The sequence below is a fragment of the Pongo abelii genome, chromosome X (genome assembly GCF_028885655.2).
Source record: "Pongo abelii isolate AG06213 chromosome X, NHGRI_mPonAbe1-v2.0_pri, whole genome shotgun sequence".
Taxonomy (NCBI): domain Eukaryota; kingdom Metazoa; phylum Chordata; class Mammalia; order Primates; family Hominidae; genus Pongo; species Pongo abelii.
The window spans coordinates 78,650,565-78,659,650 of NC_072008.2; the positions used below are offsets into that span (position 1 = coordinate 78,650,565).

The following is a 9,086-nucleotide window of genomic DNA, read 5'->3' on the forward strand; positions in this document are numbered from 1 at the left end:
TTGAGATGGAGTCTCGCTCTGTCACCCAGGCTGGAGTGCAGTGGCGCTATCTCAGCTCACTGCAAGCTCTACCTCCTGGGTTCATGCCATTCTCCTTCCTTAGCCTCCTGAGTAGCTGGGACTACAGGCACCTGTCACCACGCCCAGCTAATTTTTTTTGTATTTTTAGTAGAGATGGGGTTTCACCATGTTTGTCAGGATGGTCTCGATCTCCTGACCTTGTGATCCACCCGCCTCAGCCTCCCAAAGTGCTGGGATTACAAGTGTGAGCCACCACACCTGGCTGATTATAGTTTATTGTAACCTAATTTGGCTCTGAGTGTTGGAAGTAAAGACTCTGTATGAGTTCCTTTTTTATAGAGAGTCTTTATATCATTGTTTACTCAGATGCTGGTTGTAGTAGCAATATTCTCAATGTGTGAGCAGGTTTACTGTCTCCTGTAGGGTTGAAATAGCCGAGGTCATTTGAAACTTCTTTATCCCCAGTGGTGTGTACTTTTTTATTGATTTATTTTTTTCTCAGTATTTTATTTACTAGGTTGAATAGTGCAGTCTTCAGGGCAGTAGGGGATGGTGCCTACAGGTGAAAACTGGCTGTGGCTAAAGCAGGTAGGTAAACACAATACCCAATAGTGGGCAAACAACTCAACCTTGATAGAGGTGGCTGGGGGAGCTCATAGTGAAACACACTAAGGTCCTTTCATGGGAGAAGGAAGAAAGCCATCTCGCTCCCCTGCCAGGCCAACAAGAAAACAATCTGCCTCCCAGTCACAGTCCTGACACAGTGTTCCTGCTATTCAGATCAGACAGGTACCTCTTTCGATCTGCAGGAATGCTTATGTTCAATGTAGAGAGGGATGGTGGCTCTACTAGTGCAAGCCTGCACCTGCAAGGCACTCCTTTTTGGGGGATGCTATCACCCTGAAGTGTTCCAGAAAGGCTGTTTACATGTTCACCCATGCTAAGTTCCCAAGGGAGAAGCTGCAGATGTGTCTGCAGTGCTAAGTAAGGGGGAAAGAATGTCCCCTTCTCCAAGACCCTTCACAAGTGACAGGGCTGCCAGACTATTGTGGTAGAGCCACATAACTTTCCACACTGAGCTCAGTCCTGCACTTGTGCCTCTGCTGATAGAAACTTCCCACAAGCAGAAAGTTCAGGGACTCAAGGCCTGCCTTCTGGACTATTTTTTCAAACAGGGTGCTCTCTTGATGGGGTTCACTCCCTGCTTTCTTCCAGGAGCAGGAGTCCCTGAGGGTCAGATTACAGTGAATGCTGCTGCTCATCTGAATCTAGCTGTTCAGTGGGGATTCCATATGCCATGCTGGTGCTGGAGAATGTCTACAAGGGATCCAGTGATATGACCTCTCCCAGCCATCATACAAAGTCTCCCAGCAGCGGGTACCAGCATCGGCTCTGATGGGGGTGTCAAGGGAGTAATATAGACTCTGTGAGATTCCTTGGTTATAAATAGACTTAGAGTGTTGGCTTTCTCAACTACAAGCTACAATAGTAATAAACTGGTCACATGGACAGACTCAGGACCTCCTACTTAGCCAGAGTGATGCAGGTGATGGTGATAGCTTAGAACATGCCCAAGTTTTCTCCTTCCGAGGCGCTGTGTTATTCTGCCTGCAGGTGCTGTAATGGACTATGTTGGTTGGCCTCCAGCCAGGAGGTGGCACTTGCTGAAGAGCACCAGCTGCTGTGGTAGCAGTGGGATTTGTACTTGCCTTTTATTACCCAGGGGAGATACTCTGGTATCTCAGGCAATGGGCAGGGCCATAGACGTCTCAAAATTTTCTTTCCTTTGTGTTAAGATACCAGGGTAGGTGGAGGGGCAAAGCTATGTGGGGGCTGGGTCAGACAAGTCAAACACTCTGGCTCTCCACATGTGAGTGCCAGCAGTGGCCCTAGTGGGATTGGAGGATAGTTTTCTGGCCACTGGGGTAATGTTCCAGGGAAGACTACAGCTGCCTCTGCTGCATGGACGAATCCATATGGGGAGTAGAGATTAGCAGGCAGCAGTAAGCCCTGCCTAGCTCCCATGCACTTGGCAAAGCAGGCCTCACACCAACACTATTCCACTAGTAGCAGCTAGCTAGATTCTAGACAGTCTGCCTTCAAAACTCAAAACTGCCCTAGGCCATAAGCCTTCCCCAGGGAGACACAAACTGTAGCTTTGGGGCTATACCTTTCCCAGTCTGCCCACAAAGCAGGGACACCCAGCTCCTGAACCCATGTCTACAGTCCACTTCCTACTTGCCCCCTCGGTTCTGGATTATATCATGAAGCTCAGTTGGGAGCTTCTCTCAACCTGTGAACACTACTTGAGTTAGCTGGCAGATTCCTGTGATGTCCTGTGTGAGGTAGGATCAGGAATGGCTTCCGTCCATCTCTGCTGGAGAATGGAAATGCATGCAAGGCATGTCCTGTTTCTGCTACTTATAATATACTCCCCACCAGTCACTAAATAAGTTCCAGTGCTGGTAGAGTTAAGCTCATCCCCTGTGGCCTGAATTGCCGGGTTCCCAGTGGGAGTGTATATCCTGAAGGCAGTTTATCCCCCTCTCACATTCTGGGGACTTAGTTTTCTGCCTGGCTCACAGTGTAAGCTGCAGCCCAACACTTCTTTCAAAGGGTATGTGGTTTCTTTCACTTTTCCTTTTAAGTTTCTGTGTTGCCAGGAAGGGGAACATCACACTCTGGGGACTGTTGTGGGGTGGGGGGAAGAGAGAGGGATAGCATTAGGAGATATACCTAATGCTAAATGATGAGTTAATGGGTGCAGCACACCAGCATGGCACATGTATACATATGTAACTAACCTGCACATTGTGCACATGTACCCTAAAACTTAAAGTATAATAATAATAAAAAAAAGATAAAACAAAGTTTCTGTGTTGCTTCTTGGGAAAAAAAAAAGTTCATAGTGTAAATCTCTACACACTGTTTTGTCTTTGCAAATGGGAGAGTAATTTAAAAAACTATTGTCATTTTAAATTTTTACTTATTTATTTTTGGAGAACACTGTCTTGCTCTGTTGTCCAGGCTGAATTGCAGCAGCTATTAATAGGCACAATCATAGCACACTACAGCCCCACACTATTAACCTCAAGCAATCCTCCCACCTCATCCTCCTCAGTAGCTGGGACCACAGACATGTGTCACAATTGCTGGCTCTATTGTCAATTTTAGCATTGTTTTATGTTTGTAGTTTCTTTGTTACTTTATTCCTCTCTTGCTGTCTTCCTTCACACTTTAATGATTTTTTTTTGTAGTGGTATGTTTTTATTTCTTTCTCTTTATCTTTTATGTATCTACTAGAGTTTTCTTTTTGTTGTTACCATGAGGCTTATATAAAACATCTTAAGGTTATAACAGTCTATTTTAAGCTGAAAGCAACCTAACTTAAACCACATATAAAAACTCTACAATAAAGGGTTGAGGGCCTGATGGGTAGTTTTTGGGTCATGAGACACCAACCTCATAAATGATTAATGCTGTTATCACGGAAGTGTGTTCATTGTTGTGGGAATGGGATACTTATAAAAGGACAAATTTGACCGATGGCTGAAGATGGCCGAATAGGAACAGCTCCGGTCTGTAGCTCCCAGTGTCACTGATGCAGAAGATGGGTGATTTCTGCATTTCCAACTGAGGTACCTGGTTCATCTCACTGGGCCTGATTGGACAGTGAGTGCAGCCCATGGAGGGTGGGCTGAAGCAGGGTGGGGCATCACCTCACCTGGGAAGTGCAAGGGGTCAGGGGATTTCCCTTTCCTAGCCAAGGGAAGCCGTGACAGACTGTACCTGGAAAAACAGGACACTCCCACCCAAATACTGCATTTTTCCCACAGTCTTAGCAACCGGCAGTCTAGGAGATTCTCTCCCGTGCCTGGCTCGGTGAGTCCCACATACACAGAGCCTTGCTCACTGCTAGTGCAGCAGTTTGAGATTGACCTGCGAGGCTGCAGGCTTGCTGGGGGAGGGGCACCTGCCATTGCTGAGGCTTTACTAGGTAAACAAAGTGTCCAGGAAGCTCAAACTGGGTGGAGCCCACCACAGCTCAGCAAGGCCTACTGCCTTTATAGAATCCACCTCTGTGGGCAGGGCATAGCTAAACAAAAGGCAGCAGACAACTTCTGCAAACTTAAACATCCCTGTCTGATAGCACTGAAGAGAGCAGTGGTTCTCCCAGTATGGCATTTGAGCTCTGAGAACAGACAGACTGCCTCCTAAAGTGGGTCCCTGACTGCCATGTAGCCTAACTGGGAGACACCTCCCAGTAGGGGCCAATAGACATATCACATAGGTGGCTTCCCTCTGGGACGAAGCTTCCAGAGGAAAAATCAGGCAGCAATATGTGGTGTTCTGCAATATCTGCTGTTCTGCAGCCTCCGCTGGTGATACCCAGGCAAACAGGGGCTGGATGGACCTCCAGCAAACTCCAACAGACCTGCAGCTGAGAGACCTGACTGTTAGAAGGAAAACTAACAAACAGAAAGAAATAGCATCAACATCAACAAAAAGGACATCCACACCAAAACCCCATCTGTAGATAACCAACATCAAAGGCCAAAGGTAGCCCCATGCCCAGCAGGCATGAGTGCAGTGGTCCGGCTCCCACAGGGCCGTGCCAAGCCAGGTGAGCCCCTGCGGCACCCAGGCACGGGCCCGGGCCCCTGCCACCACTGCCGCCAGGCACAGCATTTTTATTCAGGCGACGCTTAAGGGACCCCGGCTGCACCCGGTGCATTGTGGGAGTGGCCCATGGCCCATTTTTGGGAGGAGGCAGAGGGCACAAAGCCAGCCAGTGGATCCATAAAGAACCCAGCCAACCACGGAGGGAGGGGAGGGGCTGAGCTGTGAGGAGAGCGGGACCCAAGAACCATGTCTACGCGGGAGTCTTTTGACCCAGAAAGTTACGAATTGGACAAAAGCTTCTGGCTAACCAGATTCACTGAACTGAAGGGCACAGGTTGCAAAGTGCCCCAAGATGTCCTGCAAAAATTGCTGGAATCTTTACAGGAGAACCACTTCCAAGAAGATGAGCAGTTTCTGGGAGCTGTTATGCCAAGGCTTGGCAATGGAATGGATACTTGTGTCATTCCTTTGAGGCATAGTGGGCTTTCCTTGGTTCAAACCACAGATTACATTTACCCGATCGTAGACAACCCTTACATGATGGGCAGGATAGCATGTGCCAATGTCCTCAGTGACCTCTATGCAATGGGGTCACAATGTGACAATATGCTGATGCTCCTTGGAGTCAGTAATAAAATGACCAACAGGGAAAGGGATAAAGTGATGCCTCTGATTATCCAAAGTTTTCAAGATGCAGCTGAGGAAGCAGGAATGTCTGTAACGGTCGGCCAAACAGTACTAAATCTCTGGATTGTCCTGGGAGGAGTCGCTACCACTGTCTGCCAGCCCAATGAATTTATCATGCCAGACAATGCAGTGCCAGGGGACGTGCTGGTGTTGACAAAACCCCTGGGGACACAGGTGGCAGTGGCTGTGCACCAGTGGCTGGATATTCCTTAGAAATGGAATAAGATTAAAGTAGCGGTCACCCAAGAAGATGTAGAGCTGGCCAACCAGGAGGTGATGATGAACGTGGCAAGACTCAACAGGACAGCTGCAGGACTCATGCACACGTTCAATGCCCACACGGCCACTGACATCACGGGCTTTGGGATTTTGGGCCATGTGCAGAATCTGGCCAAGCAACAGAGGAACGAGGTGTCATTTGTAATTCACAACCTCCCAGTGCTGGCCAAGATGGCTGCAGTGAGCAAGGCCTGCGGAAACATGTTCAGCCTCATGCACGGGACCTGCCCAGAGACCTCAGGTGGCCTTCTGATCTGTTTACCATGTCAGCAAGCAGCTCGGTTCTGTGCAGAGATAAAGTCCCCCAAATATAGTGAAGGCCACCAAGCATGGATTATTGGGATTGTAGAGAAGGGCAACTGCACAGCCAGAATCATAGACAAACCCCAAATCATTGAGGTTGCACCACAAGTGGCCACTCAAAATGTGAATCCCACACCCGGGGCCACCTCTTAATCTAGACAGAAATAGCTGTTTGGTTTTGTTTTTAAATAGATCTATTTCCCTTATCACTTCAACGAAAGACCATAAACAACAAAAATCTCATTGTGTCTACACATCGGGGTGACCTTAGGTCAGTTTGTAAGTGGATACAATTAACAAAATAAAATCCACTGCCTTTTTTTTCTGTTACATTAACTGAAGATGCATCTAATCTCAAGGCAGCTTCTGAGTTGAGAATTATATTGTTATCCAATACTGTTGATTCATTTTTAATCTTTAGACACTTATCTCTTGCCGCATAGGCTCTTTTTAAAGGTGCTTTCACATAGCACAGACATTGCCAGTAGTCGTGTCAAATCGCAGTTGGTGTCTTCATTTTATGTATATTTATCATGTAAGTCTGATTTTTTTATTAAGTGTCTTGAATGGTTTTCTGGAGAGACAGCATTGGTAAGTGGCACATGATGGTATCCCAGTCATAAGAGGATTGCATGATTCCTTTGAGTGTTTGATTTGAAAAGCCTAGTCTTGTCTCTCAAGAGCATCTAGGACCCAGAACATTCTCCAGCAGTGCATTCAATTCAACACAGCAAGTGCTTCACTGCATGGAAAACACTTTCAAGCCAAAAAAGAAATCTTATTTCTTTTTTTGTAGCCTTCCTGATATTTTCAGTAATACCATTAACTGTTTTATTGATAGCAAAAAAGGATACTTTTTGCAATGTAATTAGATGTTCTATAGTGCTACAAGGAATTGCCTTTCAAATGGTTCATGTATAATACTCATTTACAATTCAATATATAATTATGCAAATAATTTTTAAATATAATCAATAATAAAGACTGTTCTGTGGATGGTAGTGTTTAATACATTTTATATTTTGTATAGTGATTTCAGGCCTTTTGTTTTCTTAAAATCACTAGCTATTTAGCCTAATTCTTAGCAGTATTTTGTCCTTTGCACCAGTACTTTTTTGTGCACGCTTTTTGTGATCTGTGTTAAAAACCTGCATTGCCAACATTGCCACTCAAACTTAAACTTGTTATTCAAATAAATATTTAATTATTTAAATTGCTCTTGCATAAAAAAAAAAGACCAAAGGTAGATAAAACCACAAAGATGGTGAGAAACCAGAGCAGAAAAGCTGAACATTCTAAAACAAGAGTGCCTTTTCTCCTACAAAGGGTTGCAAGTCCTTGCCAGCAATGGAACAAAGCTGTATGGAGAATGACTTTGATGAGGTGACAAAAGTAGGCTTCAGAAGGTCAGTAATAACAAACTTTTCTGACCTAAAGGAGAATGCTCTAGCCCATTGGAAGGAAGCAAAAAACCTTGAAAAAGGTTAGACAAATGGCTAACTAGAATAAAGAGTGTAGAGAAGACCTTAAATGACCTGATGGAGCTGAAAACCATGGCACGAGAACTTCGTGATGGATGCACAAGCTTCAATAGCCAATTCAGTCAAGTAGAAGAAACGGTAGCAGTGACTGAAGATCAAATTAATGAAATAAAGCAAGAAGACAAGTTTAGAGAAAAAAGAGTTAAAAGAAACAGACAAAGCCTCCAAGAAATATGGGACTATGTGAAAAGACCAAATATACGTTTGATTGGTGTACCTGAAAGTCACCGGGAGAATGGAACCAAGCTGGAAAACACTATTCAGGATTATAAGCCAGAAGAACTTCCCCAACATAGCAAGGCAGGCCAACATTCAAATTCAGGAAAAACACAGAACATCACAAAGATACTCCTTGAGAAGAGCAACTCCAAGACACATAATTGTCAGATGCACCAAGGTTGAAATGAAGGAAAAAATGTTAAGCAAAGCCAGAGAGAAAAGTTGAGTTACCCACAAAATGAAGCCCATCAGACTAACAGTGGATCTCTCTACAGAAACCCTATAAGCCAGAAGAAAGTGGGGGCCAATATTCAACATTCTTAAAGAAAAGAATTTTCAACCAAGAATTTCATATCAAGCCACACTAACCTTCATAAGAGAAGGAGAAATAAAATCCTTTACAGACAAGCAAATGCTGACAGATTTTGTCACCACCAGACGTGCCTTACAAGAGCTCCTGAAGGAAGCACTAAACATGGAAAGGAACAACCAGTAACAGCCAATGCAAAAACATGCCAAATTGTAAAGACCATCAATACTATGAAGAAACAGCATCAATTAATGGGCAAAATAACCAGCTAACATCATAATGACAGGATCAAATTCAAACATAACAATATTAACCTTAAATGTAAATGGGCTAAATGCCCCAATTAAAATACGAGACTGACAACTTGGATAAAGAGTCAAGACCCATCAGTGTGCTGTATTCAGGAGACCCATCTCATGTGCAGAGACGCACATAGGCTCATAATAAAGGGATGGAGGAAGATCTACCAAGCAAATGGGAAGCAAAAAAAAGTAGGGGTTGCAATCCTAGTCTCTGATAAAAATGGAATATTAAACCAACAAAGGTGGAAAGAGACAAAGCAGGTCACTACATAATGGTAAAGGGATCAAGTCAACACGGAGAGCTAACTATCCTAAATATATATGCACCCAATACAGGAGCACCCAGATTCATAAAGCAAGTCCTTAGAGATCTACAAAGAGACTTAGACTCCCATACAATAATAATGGGAGACTTTAACACCCCACTGTCACTATTAGACAGATCAATGAGACAGAAGATTAACAAGGATATCCAAAACCTGAACTCAGCTCTGCATCAGGCAGACCTAATAGACATCTACAAAACTCTCCACCAAAACTCAACAGAATATGCATTCTTCTCAGCACCACATTGCACTTATTCTAAAATTTACCACATAATTGGAAGTAAAGCACTCCTCAGCAAATGTAAAAGAACAGAAATCACCACAAACTGTATCTCAGACCACAGGGCAATCAAATTAGAACTCAGGATTAAAAAACTCACTCAAAACCACACAACTACATAGAAACTGAACAACCTGCTCCTGAATGAATACTAGGTACATAATGAAATGAAGACAGAAATAAAGATGCTCTTTG

The 9,086-nt window shown here is 44.4% G+C and overlaps 1 pseudogene; it reads left to right on the top strand.

The window, feature by feature from the left end:
• Positions 1 to 4,849: 4,849 nt before the first annotated feature.
• On the top strand, positions 4,850 to 6,230 carry LOC100938737 (selenide, water dikinase 1-like; annotated as a pseudogene).
• The last annotated feature ends 2,856 nt before the right edge of the window (positions 6,231 to 9,086 follow it).